The sequence below is a fragment of the Nomascus leucogenys genome, chromosome 2 (genome assembly GCF_006542625.1).
Source record: "Nomascus leucogenys isolate Asia chromosome 2, Asia_NLE_v1, whole genome shotgun sequence".
Taxonomy (NCBI): domain Eukaryota; kingdom Metazoa; phylum Chordata; class Mammalia; order Primates; family Hylobatidae; genus Nomascus; species Nomascus leucogenys.
This window is the reverse complement of record NC_044382.1, coordinates 42,048,752-42,070,263: the sequence shown is the minus strand read 5'-3', so window position 1 is coordinate 42,070,263 and position 21,512 is coordinate 42,048,752.

The window sequence follows — 21,512 nt, the reverse complement described above, 5'->3', positions numbered from 1 at the left end:
TGTCTGCATCTCTTTCTCACCCTAAGTTTTGCTTTTGAAACATTCATATGTGGGAGGAAAAATGCTTCAAGACTTAACCTGAAGGCAATTTTATCCTAGAAGAAATGAGCAAGCAAATGATAAACAGCAGCTTACACAAAGACCACATTCATTGGAGGTGCCCTGATGCTAGATTTTTATTCAATTTAGGAAATGTGTAGCTACTTAGCTCTTGAATGGTAGGATCTAAATTTATTCTGCATTGAACCTGTAAAAAGTTCCTATGATGAAAACCTATAATGAAAAAACAGCTTTTTTTTTTTTAACTGGTTTCATCCCAGGAACCTATTTTCACCTTACCTGAAATATTATTTAGGGCCTTATTTTCCTCTTTTTCCAGAAGCCTTGGGGTTTAGTGAAAATGAAACCTAAAGTAGATGTCAGAAAAACATGGAAGGGGCTCTCCCTGCTGTCTTGAGAGGGTGGTGCCCAAGAAAGAGAGTGTTTTCCAGGCAGAGATAAGCCCTTGTCTCTTGATCACTTTATTCTGAGGTTAGCATTCCTACTGATTAGCTGACAATAAGGAAGAAATAAAAAAGTTTTCAAGCCTTCAGAGGCCATTTGAGAAACTTTTTTTTGTCTTTAAGAATGGACCCTGATTATATTCACTTCAACTAGTAGGAAGAATTACCATGGTTATTTCATGTTTGCAATGTGCCAGACCCTATGCTAAACCCCTGCTTTGCATTTATCTCATTTGATCTTTGCAATGACTCTAGAAGTTCATGCCCTTGCCTTCCAAGGCTTATGGAAGTTAAATGATTGCCCAAAGTCATGGAAAATGAACAGGTAGTGCTAAGGTTTATATCCACGTCTGTCTGACTCAAAAGTCCATCACCTTTACCACTGTGGTGTTCTGGCTCCACAAAAGCAGGTGACATTAAGTGGTAAACACTGGCAGTTCTAACTCAGGTGCCACTGCCACCAACATGTCCCACTTATCTTCTGTGATTTCTGTAGCTCTTTGAGGCCACAATCTCCACACTTGTCAGTGATAATACATCAGTTATCATTATTATAGGACAGCCATGCCAAAAATAAGAGTTATATAAAAATTTTTCCCAGGTAAACTAGCGAAAAGAATCACTCCAAATTAACCAAGGGAAAAATGGAGTCTTTTCTGCTTTCCGGGGTAAGGGTTTTGAGCACTTTTAAAAAAGAAAGACATACACGTGTGAGAGAACATGTCATGTTCAAGGTGAAATAGAGTAGTTAATACTCATATGAGGACAATAATTTGTGTTTAGTGGAAATAAAATAGCATTTGGTAAAAAGAAACCCAGTGACATAAAAGCAGCCTGCATGATTTTATTTAACAAGTATTTTATTCAATAAATAAGATAAAATTTTTTGTTCAACAAATATTTACCGAGTGTTTAGTTTACATCATGGACAGCTCTGTCCTAGATACTAGAGAATTTTTTTCTCTTAAGCTTCTCTTATGGTTCTCATATTATAATGTAATCAAGACAAATGGTAACCACCAAAAGGTGACACACAATCTGAGACAGGATCCCCTAGAGCCAGGCACAAAGTTTCCCTCTCAGGGACAGGGAGTTCTGCAGGAGGCTTGCCATGCTCTCACCTGGCAATGTTCTGTCTTAGAGACTAGAGATCTGCAGAGGAGTCCCTTCTGCATCAGAGAAGAAGGCATTGCCAAACCTAGGACACAATTCTGCCCCTTCAATGAGGATTCTGGAGAAGGAAAAAAATGGTGGCTGAATAACATTCGACTTTTTATTGAGCATTATATCAATGTGTTTTTCAAATGTCTTGAAGAAAGCACTGTAGGATTGCATTAGTCCATTCTCATGCTGCTAATAAAGACATACCCAAGACTGGATAATTTATAAAGGAAAGAGGTTTAATTGACTCACAGTAGAGCATGGTTGGGGAGGCCTCAGTAAACTTACAATCATGGCAGAAGGAGAAGTAAACACATCCCTCTTCACATGGTGGCCAGAGAGAGAATGAGTGCCCAGTGAAGGGGGAAGCCCCTTATAAAACCATCAGCTCTCATGAGAACTAACTCACTATCACGAGAACGGGATGGGGGAAACCACCCCCATAATTCAATTATCTCCATCTGGTCCTTCCCATGACACATGGGGATTGTGGGAACTATAATTCAAGATGAGATTTGGATAGGGACACAGCCAAACCATATCAAGGATATTTCAGGATGTAGGATAGTCTTAATTTGCTTTGTTTACTTATTTTGTTTGTCTTTGTGATGGTTAATTTTATGTGTCAACTTGACTAGGCTAAGGAATGCCCAGATAGCTGATAAAACACTATTTCTGGATGTGTCTGTCTCTCAGGTTGTTTCTAGGACAGATCAGCATTTGAGTATCTGTAGTTTACATAAAGCAGATGGCCCTCACCAATATGGGTAGACATCATCCAATTGGTTAAGGGCCTGAATAGAATAAAAGTTTCCTAAAAGCAAAAAGAAGAAGGATCAATTTGCTTCCTGTTTGAGCTGGGACTTCCATCTTATTCTGTGCTTGGACATTGGTGCTCCTGGTTCTGGGCCAGACTTCAGACTCCAACTGACACTACAGCATTGTCTTCCCTGGTTCTCAAACCTTTCTTCTCAGACTGGGAGTCACACTACTGACTCCCCTCCCTGGTTCTCAGGCCTTCAGACTGGGACTGAATTACCCCACCTGTTTTCCTGGTTCTGCAGCTTGCAGATGGCAGGCTGTGGCCTCAACCTCATAATCAATTCCCATAGTAAATCTCGTGTGTGTGTGTCTGTGTGTGTGTGTGTGTGTCTGTGTGTGTGTGTGTGCGTGTGATCTCTTATTGTGTTTGTTTTCTGGAGCACCCTGACTGATACACTCTTCTAAAACAGAACTTTGTAGATGAGGTCAATTGATGTTCCGTGCTTCTTTTTCTCACCTTTGTGTGTCTTTAAGATATACAACGTCTTCCTTCCCTACCTATAGACTCTGTGGCCTGTCTCTTCTCAAATTTCCAAGAGGACTTGCCTAATACAGAAAATATAATGTCACAGCTAACATTTTACTGAGGATTTACTTCATGCCAGGCTCTATACTAAGCAGTGCTACTTCAGGCCAGTTTTCTTCTTATGCCCATTTTATAGATGAGGAAAACAGGGTTAGCAGGTTTTGGTGGCTTGTCCAAGTAAATGGCAGAACTGGGATTGGATCTAAGTCTGACCTCAATGGCCCTGACTTTAAAGGACGAATATGCTCACCACTGACCACATAATTATGGAGTGCCTACTGTGTGCTAGACACCGTAAACTCTGAGGCTATAGAGGGGATCAAAATACACAAACTTCCTGCCTGTAGGGGTTTCTCTGGGGATGTGAAGAGAACAATCGACAATAAAATAAACACGAAACATGACATCAGGGAGTGAGATGTATGGGCAATGTGATCGCCTATTGACAGATGCACATGTATTTTATATTAGAAACATGCCCAGAAAAAAAGACTAGAAAAAATCTACCATAAGGGTGAATATCTCTGGGTGGTCAGATTTCAATTTTCTTCTTTATATTTTTTGTAAAACTTTCAAATATTCTTCAGTATCTATAAATTTATGATGTAATCAGATGCGACACACAAATATTATTAAAACACACTTTAATCTTAGACAAACTGCATATGGTTTAGGTGGTCTTCCTCTTACCCTCTTTCAATTCAGTTCTTCATATTAGAAACTAATCATAGTTTGCTTTTTTTCTCAGCCGTAGCAATGTCTGAAATATTTGCTCCTCCCCAGGAACCTTGTGGGCTCTCTCTGCCCCAAGCTTTTCTGAGTTCATGCTTATCTGGGGTTCTCAACTCTGGCTGCATATTTCAATCCTCTGAGGAAGCTCTGGGGTGGGGCTGGTCCCCCTCTGTAGATTCCAAAGTCCCCCAGGTGACTGGAGTGCAGCAGGGATTGAGACTCCCAGAACAATGGGCTCCTTCCTCGTGTTCCTCAGAGCCCCTGACACGTTTCCTGGGGAGTAGCCAGGGCAGAGAGTAGTTCAGGGCCTCCTTAGCCCACCTTCCTTTGCTCTGTCTCACTTGGTCTGGGTTGGCCAGGGAGGAGGAGGAGGGATGGGCTGGAGCAGGTGCCAGAGCCAGGCAGAAAGAAGACAAGCAAATCCCTAGCCCTGCAGCGCCTGGCTCCCCAGCCCCTCCCTCCTGACCTACTTACTCAGGGCACATGGTGTGGTGTGAGGGACTCAGGGCTGGAGGACAGCAGAAATTGTTAACAAAAGCAGAGCGCTGTGCAGGTGGGAGCCGAGGACACACTTTGGTCCCGCTAGACTTCTCACCGTTCTGGAACACAGCACTCACTCTCTCAGCTTTGGGCCTTTGCCCTGGCTGCCCTTTCAGACCAAAATGTCCTGTGAAGCCAACTCTCTTCTTCCCTGAGGGCTGAATTCTACCGTTTGTTGAAGGTTAAGCTCTCTGAGGTCTCCCTTGACCCCCTCCCTCCCAGGCTGGATGAATCCCTTCCCCCTTCCCCATCCCTTGGCACCCACAGGAATTTGTCACACGATTTATGCAGTACTTAGCACATTTCATTTCTCAGTAAAAGTGTCTGCCTCCCTGGCCAGTCTGGGAATCCTCCAAGGCAGCATCACGTCCTGATTCATCATACACAGTTGCCCCCCACCCCCAGCCCTCACCTCATAGGATACCTGGCAAGAGGATGAGCTCAGGCCTTGAAGTTCAACTAACCAGGTTCAACCCCAGCTCTGCCCTTTATGACTGATGAAATGGGAAATTATGCCTCTTTTTGCTACTCACCTAGAAACAGATTAGAAATGCGGAATCTAGGATCAGACCAGGACCTGCATTTAGTAAGACCTCCAAGTGATTCAGATGCACATTACATTCGAGAAACATTAGTAGTCTCTTTAATCCTCAACTTGCTTGGCTGTGAAATGGGAATAATAACTGCTAACTTACAGGGTTGTTGTGAGGTTTAAAAAGGCAACATACTCAAAGTATCTACCACAGTACAGAGCACACAGGGGATATTTTTATTGTTTCTGCTTGATGAATGTTGTCTTAGGAGGTGGCGGGAGTCTGCCATGGCCCACGTTAAGAGTTCTGGGGTCTGCTCCAGTGAGCCCTGGGGCACTGTAGTGGAGCAGGCTTAGCAACCCACAGAAGGAAGAGTAAGGGAGGGGAAACAGAATGTCAGCATGGCTCAGGTTTTAGTAGGTCTTATGATCTCTTTCCATTTTTTTTAAGGGGCCTTGATCACTGAGGACAAGTGTGTGCTGACCTGCAATGCTGGGGCTTCCTGAGCCAGCCCATCAATGAAGGACAGTGCCATCAGGGCCCACCTGGATCTTCCTCACATGATGGAGTTCATTTTATGAATTAGGTGAAATTCACAGAGCTTCAGTCAATTTATGCATGATCAAGCTATGGAACAGAAAAGTGGGGGCTGTTTGGATTGGGCATTTTTGTGTGAATTAAACATTAGCGCTGACTAATAAGTCCATCCAACACATGGAACATATCACATTTGTGAGAACTTACTTTGCATAGACCATTTCATTTTATACTGGCTTATTTAGTATTTGAAAATCACGACAAAACTGTACACTGAGATCCATTTGGAGGTAGGGGGCGAATTATCAGCATTTCCGCAAGATAGATCCCATGTAGTGATGCCTTTTCCTCTCAGAATTCCCAGACTCAGTTGCTGCTGGAAAGAGAGGACCTACATGTCTGCCTGGCCTGCAGGCTGCTCCCCTGGGGGCAGGGATAGAATGGAGACATCTTTCTGCTTATCCCGGGTCTGCTCTCATCAGATCACGCCAGCCCATAAGGGCAGGTAACCAAGCGGGAATGATGTTGATTCAATGACACCAGCTTCAATTTCTAACCTTCAGGCCTTGCTCCCAGACAAATTAGATTAGGGTTGCTCCTAAAGCCACTCTGGCACACGATGGAAAAGCCTTGCCCAGGGAGACACATACGCGCACTGGCAAAAGGCATGTGAGTCCTTCGGTGACATGGCTTGAGGTTGGCTCAGCCTAGGATTGAGATTCGGGGACCCTGGGCAGCACACAGGCATTACTGGCAGGGATAGGGGCCAGTGGCCAAGGTGGGGCTAGTTGCCAGGGTGGTTTCTGCTATGCAGTCTCAACTCAGGACATACTTAGAGATTGGAGTTGCCAGTAAGGTGGGCAGACCAGGGCTCAGGAAGCCACAGCAGGGCACTGTTCTTAGAGCAGGCTCAGCCCCAGGGGCATCTAAGTACAGGATTTGCCTTCCAGGACCTTATAATCCAATAGGAGAGATTAGACTCACAGCAACAAAGAGTCTAGATAAGTGCGGTTGTTGCCACAGTGAGTCAGCATCAGCTCTAGCCTTAATTCTCAGATCAGAGCGTGGGGATAGCGGAGAGAGGACAAAATCAGAAGGTGAAGTGTTGAACTTCTTTTTACCTAGCATTATTGAAGGTACGTGCAAAAATATACAATAAACTGCACATACTTAAATGAATATTTTATATGTTTTGTCATACGTTTACACCTGTTAAATCAACAGCACAAACAAGATAATAAAATCTGTCACCCCCAAAAGTTTCCTTATGCCTTTTGGAAATTCTCCCTTTCATCTCTCCCTGCTCCCAATCCCCAGGTAATCACCAATCAGCTTTCTGTCATTGTAGAATAGTTTGCATTTTCTAGAATGTCACATAAATAGACTCACACAGCATATACTCTCTTTTGTCAGACTTCTTTCATTTAGCATAATTATTTTTATTTTCACCCAGGTTGTTGCATAAATCAACAGTTCATTCCTTCTTATTGCTAAGTTGTGTTCTGCTGCATACCACAATTTGTCTATTTATTCAATGGATAATAGACATTTGAGCTGTTTTTGGTTTTTGGCAATGAAAAATAAAGCTGCTATGAACATTTGAATACAAGTCTATGTATGAACATATCTATTTATCTTTTATTTCTCTTGGGGTAAAAAGGAGTGAAATGGCTGCATCATATGGTACATATATATTTAATTTTGTTAAGGAACTGCCAGACTCTTTTCCTAAGAGGCTGTATCATTGTTATCCCCACAAGCAATGAAGAAAATCATCCATAACACATGGGATTGATATGACCAACTTTTAAAAAATTTAAGCCATTCTAATAGATGTGTAGTGATATTCATTTTAGTGTGAATTTGCATCTCTTTAATGACTAAGGATGTTGGATATCTTTTCATGCACATATTTTCTGTCCAAATATCTTCTTTGGTGAAGTGACTGTTGAAATAGATTGTCCTTTTTAAAAACTGGGTTGCTGTTTTCTTATTATTTAGTTCTGAGTTATTTCTATAATCTGGATATAAGTCCTTTATCAGATGCATGATTTGCAGATATTTCCTTCCTGTCTGTGGCCTTTTTGTTCATTTCCTTATGATGGTCTGCCAAACAGTTGAAGTTTTAAATTTTTGATAAAATGGAATTTATCATTTTGTTGTTTTATTCTGCTTTTGGTGCCTTACTAAAAAAAATCTTTACCTAACCCATGGTCACAAGGTTTTATTCTATACGTCATTCTGGAAGTTTTATAGTTTTAGGTTTTACAATCAGGGTCTGTGATCAATTTTGAGTTAATTTTTCTATTGGTGTAAAGTATTGATAAGTGTTTGGGTCTTTTTTTTTTTTTTTTGCTTGTGTATGTCCAATTGTTCCAGCACCATTTATTGTCAGATCATTTTTCTTCAGTATGTTGCCTTTGCATGTTTGTTGAAAATCAGTTATCCATATATGAAGGGTTGAAATTTGATAAAAATTTTTCCAAATGTTACAGTTCTGGAGGGAGGAAAATAAAATGTGTTTGAGATCTAATAGGTGGTTGGTCATGTAGTTAATGGTTTACATTCATAATAACTAATGCTAGTAAATAATAACACCAGACTCCCACCTACTGAGCACTCACCATGAGCAGGCTATGTGTTGAACACTTTACATGCTTCATCTCCCTAATCCTCATCACAACCCTATGAGATAGGGTCTGTTTTTGCCCTCACTGTTCAATGAAATAAGTTGAGTCTCAAGAAGCTTAAATAACTTGCCTTTGCCTAAGGTCATAGGTAAGTAAGAAGCCAAAAAGAGCAGTATAAGAGCAATCCAGCCTGGATTCAAATTTTCAGATTCAAATTTAGATTCTGTGTCACTCCAAAGCATATGCCATATGATCCCTTAACTATATGATCATTAAGCCATATGATCCCTTAGATCAACATTTGCATACAACACAATTATTATATCTTTCTCAGATACCATAACGGTCAGTGTATCATGAAATAACACTAATAGCCATGACTGTTTATTTTATTGAAATGTTGAATGTGTATGAGGGAGAAAAGGTTAGTATGGCAGGAGTTCTTTCAGCAGAAAGGCAAATTTTAAGTGTCAGATGGAACCTCTAAAAAGCAACTCAAAATACTACATGGGCAAATCTGTTCAGTGCAAGCCTCATGCCTAGTAGATGCAATAGATCACCCAGCTCTAGTGGGTCCATGCTAGAATGACCTAGGAATATCAGAAGCAGGAACTAGTCAAGTCTCTGGTGGTCAGTTACTGATACCTCTCTGAGGAAAAAGAAGCACATGTCTGGAGCAGAAGGATTAATCTTACCAGTGATAACCAGAGCCTTTTAGGGCACTTGCTATTCCCTGTCTCACTCTGCTCTCCAGGCCATAGATGCTTGAAGACTCCTTCCCATCTTGTCTTGCAGGGGGATGGGTACCTGCCTCCAGAGTTTGTCCTACTCCCAAGGGTGTGTGGATGAAGCTTGTAGTTAGTCTCCAATACCATTCCCAACTTTCTTCACAAAATTCTATTGAGTCACAGTGCCACCCTGCCTGGAAACACCCTCACTGAATGTTACTCTACATCTGGTTATGCCTGGTGACTCGGTTCAGGCCAACGAGATGAGATTTATTGAATAATTTATTTAGTATATATATGTTCCATGCTATATTGGGGATATACTTTTAATTTTAAAAATATTCTTTGTTTAGCTGATATTTAAATTTAACTGTGTGCTCTGTATTTTATCTGACAACACTATACCCAGTTAAAAGCCCAAGATTGGACTACCATCTCCTAGTCCAGTAGCTGGCAAATTTTTTCTGCAAATAGTAAATATTTTTAGGCTTTATGGGTTATACAGTCTCTTTTGCAATTACTCTCCTCTGCCATTATAGTGCAATGGCAGCCATGAAGAATATGTAAATGAATGAATGTGGCTGTGATCTAATAACATTTTATTTACAAAAATAGGAAGCAAGCTGGATTTGGTTCACAGACCATAGTTTGCTGACCTCTATTTTAGATCACTGATCCTTAAAATGTGGTTTCAGGATCAGCAGTATCCTCTGGGAACATCATCTGGGAACTTTGTAGAAAAGCAAACTCTCAAACTCTGTCCCAGACCTACTGAATCAGAAGCACTGGGGATGGGGTTCAGCTATGTGAGCCCAGAAGATTCTGATGCACACTAAAGTGTAAGAACCATTCTTACAAATTCTTAGTTCTCAAACATGAAGGATCATCAGAATCACCTGGGGCACTTCTTAAACTACAGAGAGCTGAATGCTCCGGACCCTATGAATCTGAAACTCAGTGTGGGTATTCAGGATGGAGGGGGACAAGCTAAATGAGTGTATTTCTACATTTCCACAGGTTACTCTCAGCTGGAGCTGAGAACAGTTATGAAATCATCAATGAATCTTAGATCCAGAACCTGGTATGTTTTAAGATTGCAAAGCATGAATGCCGAATTAATCTCCCCAAAGGAATAGAACATTTGCACTCTCTGAGCTGCCACATAATAAAGAGATACATAAGGGTTTATATTAGAAGTATAAAAACAATTATGTCTTTTATTCAAAGGTTGATTTTCTTTGCCAAGAAACTAAAAATGCATTTAATAAATTGCATTAACCACAGTCCTATGATGCTGTTCCCCTAGGCAGAGTTAGGTAAACTAATGCTCTCTCCTCCTCCTTTCCCACTGGGTAGGAAGCTAACGTAAAGTAATTTATACAGGGCAGTGCACTGCAGTTCTTCATTCTAAAGGATATTATTCTACACAAAGAAAAATAATTAAGCCAGCCAGCCATATTTCCTTTTGGCTAACTCCCCGTCCCTAGCCTCCCAAACACGTACTCCCCAGACAAACAGCAAATACATAAAGTGTTACAAGCATAGGAAAGGAAAACATGAAAACTCATTAGATGCTTATTCTCCCATGAAAGAACCTCAGTTAAGGTTTTAAATGTTAACATTTCTGCCTTATAGTTATTGACTTGCCTTATTTCATTAAGAACAAGTGATCAAAGGGCTTTGGGCAGAGACTTTTGGGGACTGTTCTCCTTCAAAAGGAGTATTATTAATTAGTTAGCAAAATGAAATGTCCCTTCACAGTGGGATTGGGGAGTTGATTATAGAGATCCAGGAAGGAGAAGTTCTTGAGTTTTCCCCTACAAAGGAGAAAAAGGTAAATAAAAACCCTGGACGCTGGGGAAAACAGCAGTTTCCCTTGTCTGCTTTTTGAAATTTTACTTTGAACATTCCATCAAGTTGAACTGGCAAGTAAAGAAAAACAGTAACTTGGGTCCAAGTTAATTAAGCAACTCTGAACAGGAGCTCACAGGTTGGGAAGAATAAGGCACATGATTGGAAACCTGTCTGGCAATACTTTATTGAGAGTCACGGAGTTCATCATGACTTTTGGACCAAAAGAGGAGAGATAAGGAATTCTTCCATACAGCTGCAGATCTCTTTCCAAAGTCTTCTTTTTGTAATATCTCACATGAATTATTTTTCTCTTGAAAATCCAATGAATATAAAGGGATGGAAAATTTGAAATACTGGTGTTTATATAAATATGTGAACAATACTAAATGTAACCATCCATGGAGGAAAGGTATTCACTTTTGCAAATGAAGGTAGTAGTTGTTAATATCTCCCAGTAGGGCACTTCTGAGAAATTTTTCCTTTAGTGGAAATACTCCTACTTTTTATTATTTGCCAGCTGACTGGTCACGGTTACTGCAGCTGTCTTTGAACAGCTGATCTGCTTAAAAATAAACCTAGCATCCTGCAGAAGCTCAGTTCATAGGATAGAATAAATATTTCTGAATAAGTGATCAAAATGTTGAACACAGCTTCATATTCTTAGAGTCTGCTCTGTGCTATATCTACTTGGTCCTAAGTGTTTCACATTTTTTAAAGGATTTATTTCTCAGAAGAACAAAAGTGTTCTTCCTCAAAGGAGGAAGTTACCATTTTCCTTAATTAACAGATCAGCAAATTGAAGGGCAGAAAAATTAAGTAATTTACTGATTAGTAAGCTAGCAGGGATTGGAACTCATATCCTCCAAGCTTCGAAGTCTTCTCCACCACACATATTTTCCTTTGCTCAGTTTCTTCCTTTCTTCCTTCCTTCCTTCCTTCCTTCCTTTCCTTCCTTCCCTTCCTTCCCTTCCTTTCCTTCCTTTTTTTTTTTTTTTTTTTTTTTTTTTTTACCGAGTCTCACTCTATTGCCCAGTCATCCAGGCTGGAGTGCAGTGGCACGATTTCTGTTCACTGCAACCTCTACCTCCCGGGTTCAAACAATTCTCCTGCCTCAGCCTCCCAAGTAGCTGGGATTATGGGTGTGCCCCACCACACCCAGTTAATTTTTGTATTTTTAGTAAAGAGGGGGTTTCACCATGTTGGGCAGGCTGGTCTAGAACTCCTGACCTCAAGTGATCTGCCTCCCTTGGCCTCCCAAAGTGCTGAGATTACAGGCGTGAGCCACTGCGCCTGGTCCCTTTGCTCAGTTTTTATGCAACCGTCCAGACAAATGAGCTATAAATAATAATAAATTGCATAGTTTTATCACCATTATTTCTCAGTTCATTTTTTCCCCTACATCAACAGAACATAATACTTGTAAACAATTTCCAAAATGTTGAAGTTGGAAAACAGTTGGGAAAAGATTGGGAAACCATTGGGAAAAGTTGGGAAAAATCAACATAGTAAGCCCTTGCATTCTTGCTAGTGTTTAATTGGAAGTGCAGAATTTCTTCCACTGAATTATCTTGGGGTCTAGAGACAGAACAGTGGTGAAAACCATGGACTCTCAGGTGAGAAAAATCCAGACTCTACTGCAAACTACATAATTTTGGGAATGCCTCATTCTCCTCATTTGTATAGTGAGGATAATAATGACATCTATTTTTTGGGATTGTTGGAGGTAGGTATTAACATGAAAACCTCTGGCCTTGTCAGCACATAATGAGCATTCACCAAATTTTATTTCCCTTTCTGCTTTCCTTCTGGTCTTGTTTGCAACTACTTCTTACCTCATGCTTGATAAACATGGCATGCAGATACACTCTGCTTATTACAACAATACACATAGATTGGACCTATGGGCCAGCATCAACCTTCAGGAACAGTATGTGGGTTCATCATTATTATTATAAGAGTAATTATTTCATTCACCTTTCAATAATTATTTCAGTTAAAAATGCGTCATCTAAATCCTTTCTGCCATTTTTTGAGTAGAGAATATTTATCCAAATATTTCCTCTTCTAAAATTTTAGTCATCGAGGCAAATAGACTAAAGAGACCACAGCCAAAAAACAACAACAACACCAGGAAGATAGTGTCCATCACTCAAAAATAGAAAGAAATTTCCCTATCTTAGAGACCTTAAAATCGTCCTTGAAGATTCTTTCAAAGAGGAAAAGAAAGCACCTTCTTCATTCGGAGAGCAGGGTCAGCTCCATTGCCCCTCTCAGCCAGACACACAACCAGTGTGTGCTCCAGGGGAATCATGAGTTTGGTGAGGTGAGCCAGATCGGAAGGTTTCCATGTCCTAGGAAGCTCTTCGCCCACTTTCTGGCTCCTCTGCCCACCTGCAACAGGCAAAGTTCAGCTCCCTTAGGAGCAGCTTGGAGATTCAGCTCATGATCAGGGTTTCTCAAATGGCCTTTTCACCACCAACAAAGTGACTCCATTCTTCTCCATGGAGCATTTTTCCAGAAAAGGCTTTCTTCCTTTCTCTCTAAGAAGCCAAAAGGAGATTTGGCGCTTGCAGTGATGTCTTCCTTTGAAGAGTTGGGGAGAAGTGACAGCAATGAACAGCCCTCTCTGACAGTCAGTAATCTTGGTATGTTCATGCATAACAGCTACCACCTATTGGACACCAGATGGGGCTACCAGTACCATACACAAGATCACACTGAACCTTGGTAACAACCTTACAAAACATCTCCAGTCTACAGATGAAAAAGCAGAGGCTTAGAAAGGCCAGGTTACCTTCCTAGGGACATACAGCCAATACTCAGCCAGGGTTTACCCACCAGTGTGTGCCTCTTTTCTGTCTTTAAATAAACAAACACTAAAGCTTAAAAAGAGTATGCAGAGACATGAACACATAGTAATTCTACCTGCAAGTGGCTCTCAGTTTCTCCATCAGGTCCTTCCTGGCCTGACATTTCAGAGAAAGGTTTTGATGCAGGGTATTGACTTGGCGACCTGAACAATGGGCAAGATCCTGCTGTGCCACCCTCATTCTGGAGGATAATGTATACAGTGTGGAATAATGTGAAACATTTTATAACTTCTTGCTTGGGTGATGTGTTGGGAGGACATTGGGAGAAAGGGAAATACTGACATGTTTAGACTCTTTTAGTCATTAAAATTTGAACATTTGGATCAAGGTGAAAACAGAGTGGTGGGATGTCTTTCCTGACACTAAGAAGGGGAATGAAATCATACAAATGGAGGAGGGTCCCCCACCAGTCAGGGATTTACTTTTGAGGAAGTAGCTTCATACTAATAAATTATTAACATCAAGAGTCCTCTTCAATATGCCTGGTGTGTCCATAATTGGTTTATCAGAAGGTTTTTATGGGGGAAATCCTACACTGTACACACTGTACCCTCCCTGCACAGCCTTGGCCTCCAGTGGGTGACAGACGCTTCTGACAATTCCCCACCTTTTCTAAAGACCCTTCGACAAGGTCCCTGTACTTGGATTCCACCATCTGTTAGGTGTCTGCAATGCTCTGCCAATGTCTCATCACAGGGCAGGCGGCTAGGTGAAAAGTGGGTATTTCTGGTTAACATTAGGCAAACAGATGTGATTCTACACTAGGTGCATTACTTGGCTCCTTAGTGGCCTCATGGCAGCTCTGAAGCCACATGATATTTCTCAGTAACTATTGTCCAGATGAGCAAATGTCCCTAGATCTCTCTCAGGGACAGAGCTAACATAGCAGCGGACTTCATGCTCCTTCATTCAGGCCTTCATGGTCCTCTCCTTGTCTCTGCCTCTGTGTGGCTTATTTGGAAGAGGACGAAAGGACTTCCTAGTAAAGAGGGAATGAGAAGGACATATTTATTAGCTGTGGCCAGCTAAAGCCTTTCTAAGGACGCTTGTGGCGGGTTTGAGAACCTGGAATAGAGAATCTCAGTTGACATCGCTTTGTTGTTCTGCTTCTGCTAATGGTATTTCCTACCCTGGTTTTGTAGAACCACCCTGGACCTCAATTGCCTCAAAGGTAGTAGAAAAGGGCATGGAAGATGGTAAAAAAACTACAAAAAGAAACAGTTTACCCATCATGCAATATGCTTTTGTAACAAATCTGCACATGTATGCCCTGAATCTAAATCTTTTTAATGTAAAAAAATAAAATAAACTGAGTTTGGAAATAATGCATTAAAATTGGTTTGAAATCATAATGTTAAAATGTATGTTACCACCCCACGTATGCACTGGGGACCTGTAGGAGCACACAGGCTGCATGAACATATATGAAATATGCATGTGAAGTCATCATCCTATGGCTCACTATGCACCTGTCACATCCAAGACTAGAAGCTTAAAGTCAAGTAGCAATCAAATTATCCAAAATGTGTGTCAAATAAGTGCAAAGAGCAGAGACAGGCCCAAGTGTCTCTGAAGTGGTCAGAGGAAGTGAAACTTGATTTGGGGCTTGAAGGAAGGGAGCTCACAGAATGTAGAGAAAGAACAGGGTAAGGCAAACAGAGACCAAGAGGTAGCAAAAGCTCAGGACCTGAGAATTGATAGGATAGAGTGATACATGGGATGGCCCTGGAGTGACTGAACCGTCCTGTGGACCTGAGTCTCCGCCACCTTGGCATTGTCTTAGTACCTTCTTAGAATCCCAGAAATTGATCTAGAAGGCACCTCAGAGATTATAGTGTAACCCTCTCCTCCTCTGGGGACAGAAGGCTGGATATGCAGTGCTTAGGATCCCACTCCATGCTGGATCCTGGCCTAGCCACTCATTGGCTGTGAAACTGACCAATCACTTCCTCACTGCGGACCTCCTTCTCTTTCTGAGAAACAGGAGAAATTATTGACTGCCTCAAAGCATGGGTGTGAAGACTCAGTAGGATGCCACAGGTAATTCCATAGTATACCCGGTAATGACACAATAAATGATGATTATTATTCTCATTATTATTTTCTTGACAGTGAAACCAAGGCTGAAGGAAATTAAATAGCTTGCTGGGGTTACCCAAATTAGAGGCTGTGTCCGGCCTACAACCGGGGTCTCCTAAGAGCCAGCCAGATATTCCACCTCTAGGGAGAAATAGAATTTGTGGTGGGAAGTAGAGGTGCATATTGATAAGAGACAAAATTTGGTGCCAGAGGGCTCCACCCCATAGGAATAATACAACTGCACAAATTACCTAATCTCTCTTGGCTTCATCTTCCTCGCCTGAAAATTGGAGATGCTGTCATCTGCCTCACAGAAAGGGTGAGAGTTCACTGAGGTGAGATGTGGGAGGGGCTAGCAGGGAGCCAGGCACACAGAAAGAGCTGGATCCATGGACCACTTACTAATCCATCTCAGGACAAGCAGACAAGATCCCTCTGGCCCCAGGTGTGGCATTTGCATGAAAAAATGGGATCTTGAATTTATTATTTGGCAGAAGGTTGCTTCATAGCATAATTGGAGACAGCCCACAAAGGTGGCAAAACTAATGCTGACCCGCTGCCTGAGAAGGCTTCAACCTGGGCATCCCCTTGAAAGAGCCAGGTAAACATGCATGTCCTGGAGACAAAGAAGCTTTCCTGAGAAAGGCTCTGAAAGCTGCCCTGCAGGCCCACCATATCCCTTGAGATGTACCCAGAGAGGGAGGGAGAGATGGCCATCCCATTGCGCCACTTCCCCCAGCTGCTCTGGGCATGCCACAGCACATTCACCTCTTCCTAGCTTTCTGTTTTTGCTGATTCTGGAAAAGAAGCCAAGTAAACTCAATATATATGGAGCACCTTCTATATGCTGAGTGCTGTGCTTACCGATATATCCTTGTGCCCCACCGAGGATAAGAACCAGAAAGCATCCACAGTCCCCTCAGCACCACCAGCCTGGGTCATGAGGGATGATTCATTACTTCATGAATGACAGCTATTTCATAAATATGGGAAATGTGCCAAGCAATGAGCTAAAGTACTTCTTAGGCATCATTTTGATGAATCCTTATAGCGTCCTAGTGAAGTTGGCCCAATTATTATATGTGAGGCTCAAAGGGGTGGAATAGCTTATGGCCATAGAGTTAGTAGGTGGTGAAAATGCATATGCACTCAGGCCCCAGAGTCCACTTAATTAACCAGATCAGAAGGCTAGGTGAGCTAGGTAACAAAGTGAGGGCAAGGAGTGGGGCTTCTCTGTCTCTTGATCAGCTCCTGGGTAGCATTAGGGCTGAAAGGTTGATGCCACATAGCTTTTTGGAACAGGAGCCTGGCAACAAAAGAAGAAGGAATCTAGAGTGACAGCCATTGCTCCAAAAACTCCCTCTGGGCCTCTACTCTTCCACACCCCAGCCCAGCCATCTGCTTGAGTGGTTCCACCCAAGCCAGGAGCTCTAGAATCAGACAATCTCTGTTTGGGTGCTTCCTGGCCCAGTGACCCTGGACAGGTCCCTTAGCTTCTCTGAGCTTCAGTTTGGTTCACTACAGGAGGAAATGGGATTACCCGATTCCTGAAGAGCCTAAGGATTAAATGGTTTGACACGTGTATAAGAGGGTCTGCCACACAGTAAGCTCTCAATGAACATGAACTTTCTCAGCTCTCTGAGAATGCACCAAACCATCCATCTTAATCCAAAAGATGCTAGCTGCCCTCTGAGCCAGGACTTACTGTAATTATTCACTTCTGCCTCCCTCTTAGGATTGAGCAGAGACCTGATACATTTATTTAATTCAATAGTGTGGGCTCTAGGACCAGAATGCCTGGATTCAAATCCAGTCATCATCATTTACTGCCTGTGTGATCTTGAGCAAGTTACTTGAATTCTCTGAGCCTTGGTCTCCTTATCTGTAAAAGGGGATAGTAATGGCGCATATGTTTAACATTTATTGAGCACTTATTTTGTGCCAGACACTTTGCCAATTGCTTTACAAAAAGGAAAAAGAAAAAAAAAACACAGCGATAAAACAGATGTTTCTGCAGTAGCTTCTGTGTGTTAGACTCAGCACTAGATGCTGGGGACACTCTAGTGAGTAAGACTGACCTGGACCCAGCCTCCTGGAGGTCACAGTATCCACTGGGGTAGATCTACACACCAGTAAACCAATAAATAAATCTAACATTCCACATTGTAATACATTGTAGTACAGTCCAAGGAGAAAATGAACATGGTTTGGTGATAGAGAACCGGGTAGGACCTACTTTGTGAAGGTCAGAAAGTTTGTGAAGTCTGGAAAATCCTGCATACGACAGTTCCCTGTTAGAAATTCATAATGTTCATTAACATATTAAAGACATGAGAAATCTTCAGCAAAGAAATGACGAAGCCAGTTAATTTTGTGTAACCTAGATATTTTTCAATTGTTTTGACTATAGACTATATTTCCCAGCAGAAGATCTTTTAATCATCTTTCAAAAATTAGCGTTCTACCAAACACATTTCAGGGACTTGAAATCAGCTAATATTTCTCTGTAATTAGGTGTTTTTGGCAGCCTCAGGTAGGAATCTTTCATTTGATTATTCTTTAGACTAGAATGACAATACTGCTGGTGAAAAATGTGTTTCCAGGTGTCGCATTCATCCTATTTTTCTTCAGTGTTATTGATTCCTTCTCTCTCTTTGAAATTTTCTTAGTACATTTCTTCATATCTCTCTGTTAACAAAGTGGTTTTCACCCTGACTTTTTTCAGAGGGATGAAAAAACATTCTTTTCAAGGAGCAATGAATTCATGTGAGTTATGCAGTGGGCAGCACAGCATGGAGCCTTGGCATCATTTTCCTGGGGCCAGCTCAAGGCATCCATACCTGGGTGGTGAGAGCAAATGTCCTCTTTAGAATTCAGGAGTGACAATGAGGCTGCCATGCCAGATGGCAGAGATGTCCTGGGCATCCCTGGCCAACACCAGCAAGTAAAAAGAGCTGTAAAGCTCAGTACGACTCTCCCAAATAAATGAGGCTAATCTACTGCCACTAAATATCAGGATAGAGCACAGAGAAGGCAAAAGGTGACATTGGAGCACAAAGAGATGGCCTTGTGCACAAAATAATTCATATTTCAACCTTGAGAGTTAGAAAGTCTACCATTGCAACTACCATTGAGAAGGCTCAAAATGTAGGCATTTCCTGAAATTAAATTGCAAATATTTTATAAATTTGGGAGCCATATGGGCTTGCCTTTGAATCCTGACTGGCACCATGCTAGCTGTATAACCTTACTTACCTGCTCTATGCCTCAGTTTCCTCATCCATCAAGTGGGGATATTGCCACAAATCTCATTATGAGGATGACATGGGAAGGTGGCAACAGTACAACAGCAGGCACTTAGAAGGGAATTTTAAAACGCCATTTTTGGGCCGGGCGCGTGGCTCATGCCTGTAATCCCAGCACTTTGGGAGGCCGAGGCAGGTGGATCATGAGGTCAGGAGTTCGAGACCATCCTGGACAACATGGTGAAACTCCGTCTCTACTAAAATACAAAAAATTAGCCAGGCATGGTGGCAAGTGCCTGTAATCCCAGCTACTCAGGAGGCTGAGGCAGGAGAATCACTTGAACCCAGGAGGCAGAGGTTGCAGTGAGCCGAGATCATGCCAATGCACTCCAGCCTGGCAACAGAGCAAGACTCCATGTCAAAACAAAACAAAACCAGAAAGCATGTCACTTTGCCTCCCCTGCTCCTTGTGAGTTGCACTCAGCTGTTAACACCATAGGATGAGCTGTTCATGAGATCAATCCTATCAGAAAGCTGGGGATTGGGGGGTATGCAGTTGTGAGGAATAGAAAAAAGAACTGAAAAAGTGTGGGAGTGCTCAGAAATGTCAGTAGCTTGGGCACTCCAAGGCCTGCAAACCATTGGCTGCAAACTCTAAAGTGTGGGAGGCTTGTTGGCACACAGAGAAGGAAATTAGTGCAGAGCGGCTTCCTGGCATCATGGCTCAGAGCAAGATGCGGGCCTGCAACATACAGTGACAGCCAAGAGCCAGCTGTGTGATTTCGGCTGATGTTCCTCTCTGTATGCCAAGTGGGCACCTGATCAACGGAACACTCCTTTCTGAGGATGCCATGAACATTTTCCATAGAGAAATGCATAGCACATAATTTTAAATAATCCACCTTACTCAACTTCCTCAATCGACAGGTAGGGAAACTGAGTTATGAGAGAAAGACTGTCTTATTCGGTGGGTGATATAGTTTGGAAGTTGTTCCCACCCAAATCTCATGTTGAAATGTAATCCCCAATGTTGGAGGTGGGGTCTGGTGAAAGGTAATGGGAACACAGGGTTAGATTTCTCATGAATGGTTTAGTACCATCCTCTTGGTACTATCCTCGTGATAGTGAGTGAGCTCTTGCGAGATCTGGTTGTTTAAAAGTGTGTGGCACCTCCCCCTTCTCTCTCTTACTGCTGCTCCCACTATGCATGATGCCTGGTCCCCTTCATCTTCTACCATGAGTGGAAGCTTCCTGAGGCCTCCCCAGAAGCACATGCCACTGCTATGCTTCCTGTACAACCTGCAGAACCGCGAGTCAATTAATCCTTTTTTCTTTATAAGTTACCCAGTCTCAGGTATTTCTTTAAAGCAATGCAAGAATGGCCTAATACAGTGGGACAGTATGATCTAAGAAACCTGTTTGCTTAACTCCCACTTTCTTCTTTCCACTTGATCTAATACTACACACCAGGAAAAATAGTCCTGAATGTCTTAGTACCTGGCACAATGCACAGGGACAGCCTGTATATTTGAACAGAAGCATTAAGAAGCCATTTTGGAGACATCTTTTATTCTTCCTCATTACTCCTCCTTCCTTTTGCCTTTCTTGGAACATGGTGATGGTACAGCCACCATCTTGCGACCATGAGGATACCATGAAGATGCAGCCCAGCACCAAGGAGGCAGAGCAGAAAAGAGGAGGAGGCTGGACCATAGAAGGCATCACAGAGCCATCATAATAGTCTGGACTGTCAACTCTAGGCTTATTTTATATGAGAAAAAAAGTCTCTAGTTTACTCTGAATGTGTGTGTGTGTGTTTGTGTGTGTGCAGTGTAGACTGATGTCAGACGTGTATTGCATAAACTGATGTCACCTTCAAATCCTAGCTCTGCAAGACTTTAAACAACTAGTTAATTTTTTCTCTGGAGCTTCTATTTCTTGATAACCATATAAATACTAATTGCCATAAATTAGACACTCTTGTGCTGGGAGCTGTGCTACCTACTTTCCATGCATCACAGAGTAGGTGCCACCTCCATTGTACACATGAGGAAACTGAGGCGGATATTGGCAAGTAACTTGGGTGAGCAGGAATTCAGACCCTGGATTATCTGATTCTGGATGCTCTATACCTGCCCAAGGAAAATGGATAAACAGTATCTACCTCATAGATTTGTTGGGAGGGCTGTGTACCAAATGGCATGTAGAAAGCACTCATTAAATGGTGGATAGTATAATAATTCTTAGATAAATAATGAGAAATAAGAATTATACAATTTATATAATTATAGAATTATAAAGAATTATGCAATTCTATTAAATAACAATTATAAATAAATTATTAAAGTTATATTTCTTAGTTTTCATTTTATTTGTTGGTTTTGTTTGATTTGTCAGACATTGCAAAAATTTATGGAAGAAAAGGAGCAATCCCAAGAGGTCAAGAAAAAAATCTAGGGTGAGAGGGAATGTTTTCCTTTGCCATTCCTGGCAGTGGCCAATTATCTATAGAAAATAATTAGAAACCCATATTTTCTATTGTATCTGGAGGCCACCTAAAATGGGCCCTGGACTTGGAACAGCAGGAAATGAGCTCTAGTACTGTATGTATTAGTAGCTCACTATGTGACCCTAGGCAAACTCCATTCATTTTCTGAATCCCAGTTCTCCCCTCCATTAAAGGAGGTGGCTTCATTGAACATTGTACACATGTAGAAAAAAATATTGCACTACCCTGTAAATATGTGCAATT